Source organism: Schistosoma mansoni, chromosome W (assembly GCF_000237925.1).
Source record: "Schistosoma mansoni strain Puerto Rico chromosome W, complete genome".
NCBI classification, from domain to species: domain Eukaryota; kingdom Metazoa; phylum Platyhelminthes; class Trematoda; order Strigeidida; family Schistosomatidae; genus Schistosoma; species Schistosoma mansoni.
Window position 1 is genome coordinate 57,733,503 of NC_031502.1, and position 2,979 is coordinate 57,736,481.

The following is a 2,979-nucleotide window of genomic DNA, read 5'->3' on the forward strand; positions in this document are numbered from 1 at the left end:
AACCAACTCCACTGAATCAAGAGGCACGCAATATTTAAAGTCAGATAAAAACAAGTTACAGATATCTGATTAGTAGGATATACAAAACGCGCACATACGACCATATAGAACCGGTCAAGGATAATAGGCGAATAAATGACAAGGTGAAAGTGTGACTTGAGAAGAATGAATAAACCGTTGTTTTTCGAGAAGCTAGAATAACTCATGTAGTCCTAGCATAATACCAGTCACTGCAGTTTATTCAGTGAGTTTTAAAATATCATGATACAGGTGTTTATTAACAGTTGTTTACGCAAAATACTTCGAATTCTTTGGCCAGAAACTATCAACAACAACCTAATGTGGGAGAGAACAAACCAGATTCCACTGGAGGAAGAAATCAGGAAGAAGCGCTGGAAGTGAATAGGACACATATTGAGGAGAGCACCCAAATGCGTCACACGGCAAGCACTCACATGGAATCCTAAAGGCGAAAGGAAAGGAGGAATACCAACGAACACATTACGCCGAGAAATGGAGACAGACGTGAGAAGAATAAATAAGAACTAAATATAACTAGAAAAGAAGTTCCAAGACAAAATGGGTTTGAGAATGCTGGTCGGTGGGCTATGCTCCATTGGGAGTAACAGACGTAGGTACGTAAATAATTAAGTTGTTCTAGAAGACAAAAGAACACATTACGCCGACAAATAGAGACAGACCTGAGAAGAATGGACAAGAATTGGATAGAACTAGAAAGGAAGTTCCAGTACAGAGTGGGTTGGAGAATGCTAGTCGGCGGCCTGTGCTCCATTGTGGGTAACAGGCGTAAGTAAGTAAGTTTGGAATACAACCAGTAACTTAGAGTATACAAATGTTGGATTAAACATATTTAGAAATGATCTATATCATGTGTTTGAAACCATTTTTAGATGCAATTTAGTGTATACTCTTCGGAAGTTACTTCAAAGAATAAATCAATATTGAAATAATGTATGGACGAAATTTTTTTTTACATAAATAAATCTTCCAAATTATATTAATGATTTCGGATAAGTAAACTAATTGACTGATTATTACGTCTGGCCGATTGTGAACGCTATATTCGCTTCCCTAAGCTAGTTCCGTACCCCCGAGCAAGAACTATACACCGACTTGAAGACCAGAGAAAAGGCACAAAGTGTGAGGGAAGCACTTTACTACAGGGTTCACTATTGTTACAGAAAATCATAGGTATTTATAGATGTTAGCCAATCCATTAACTACATATTATGATACCGACCAATAGTATCATGCCACGTTGGAACTCTAGAATGCTCCATCGTATTCTGATTGGCTGGGGCTCTTTATGAGCCTCTGGAGGCTCTGTTAGAGTTCTCCGGAAGCCGACTCAACACTGATAAATAACTGAAGAGAAAGGAATGGAACAATGAAATTCGTTTTATTCGAGAAGGAGAAAATGTTATTCCCTACTCTAATCAAATTTGTAAAGAGAACTAATTACATGGTAATGATATTCGATTTCTAAATCAATAAGTACAATTGAATATCTTAACATCAATGCTTGTGAATTAAAGCTATATCGAGGCAATACGCACAGTATGCACATTTGGCCAATAAGAGACTGACCAGTTGCAGTCCTAAGCATCAATGGGAAGATTCAAACAAGTAATACCAAGTGAATTCAAACTTCACCCCATTGCACAAGTAAGTGGCTATCAGGACTGATTAGCTGAGTGGATAACACGATGGCGTTTGAAACGAAGGGTACTGGGTTCGAGTCCCAGAGTGAACATCAACTCTGAGATGCAGGTACATCCAGCTGACGAGTCCCACACAAGATGAAACGCGCATCCTGGATTCCACTGCTAGCCACTAAGCATCTTTGCTTATCATCAGAAAAGTTTGAATGTTTTGTTTAACAGTTAACCATAGTACGTAAGTTTTAGCTCAGTTATACAATAACAAATGAAATCTATCCTAATCCATAAACTAAATTAACTAAGAACATTTTCTAAGTAGATACTAGAATTCTTACGGAAAATCAGATTTACAAACAAACCAAACAACAACAGAAATACACTTGAAGTTCTTACAAGAAAGTTAATCACCTGTATATACTCAGATCTCTAAAACCGTTTTTCATTATTTCTCCTTCGAATAGTTGTGTTTTTTTCCTTAAATTTTTCCAAATGACATAGTTCCCCTTTAATATTAATTGAATTAGATTAGCTACAAGATGCTTTTTTCTCCTTTCTCCTTCTTCTTCTTCTTTTTCTTCTTCTTCCTCGTCTTCCTCTTTTTTCAGTCATTCAACACTACGTTTTCAATTAACTTCAATAAATTAAGCTTATATTATATTGGTTAGATAGATGTAGTGAATTCAATGAGAGAAAAGGTAAGAAATGGTCATATCTACTTTACTACTTAACTGTATTATTTAAAGTTTGTTTATGTTTTTTGTTTTAATATTTTCGCTTCAAAAATCTTAAGAGTTTCAGTATTGAAAGTTAATTAGGTATAAACCTAATTTGAATGTATCTGTAAGACAAAACGATTAATTTATTTACAGTAAAATCATTATGAGGGTTTTCATAGTTGAAAGTGTGAGTCAATTGAAGCTAGACCATCAGGTAAAACCTGGAAGCACAGAACGGCCGTTTCGTCTTGTTGTGGGACTACTCAGAAATGCGCATCCACGACCTCACCTCGCAAGATTCGAAACCAGGACCTACCAGTCTCGCGCCACAGCACTTAACCGATAGAACACTGAGCGGGCATCCCATGGTGTTAATGTCTAACTTTAACCAATCCACAAAGTTTGATCAACCGTTCACCAATTGTCTTCAGTAAGTTTCTATCTCACAACAGACGTGGTTTGAACTCCACTGCTTCTCACTAGAAGTCCTGGATTTACCTGTCAAAGTCAGTCACTGGTGAGCATATGATGATATTAATTATCAGAAGGGGTTTTGTGGAGATTTAGTATTTTCATAGTTG

At 36.7% G+C, this 2,979-nt stretch overlaps 1 non-coding gene across 1 annotated transcript; it reads left to right on the forward strand.

Annotated features, from left to right (window-relative positions):
- The first annotated feature begins 1,701 nt into the window (after positions 1–1,701).
- On the forward strand, positions 1,702–1,773 carry Smp_tRNA_02359_Pseudo_TGA.1.1. The gene has a single exon. It is a non-coding gene (tRNA).
- The last annotated feature ends 1,206 nt before the right edge of the window (positions 1,774–2,979 follow it).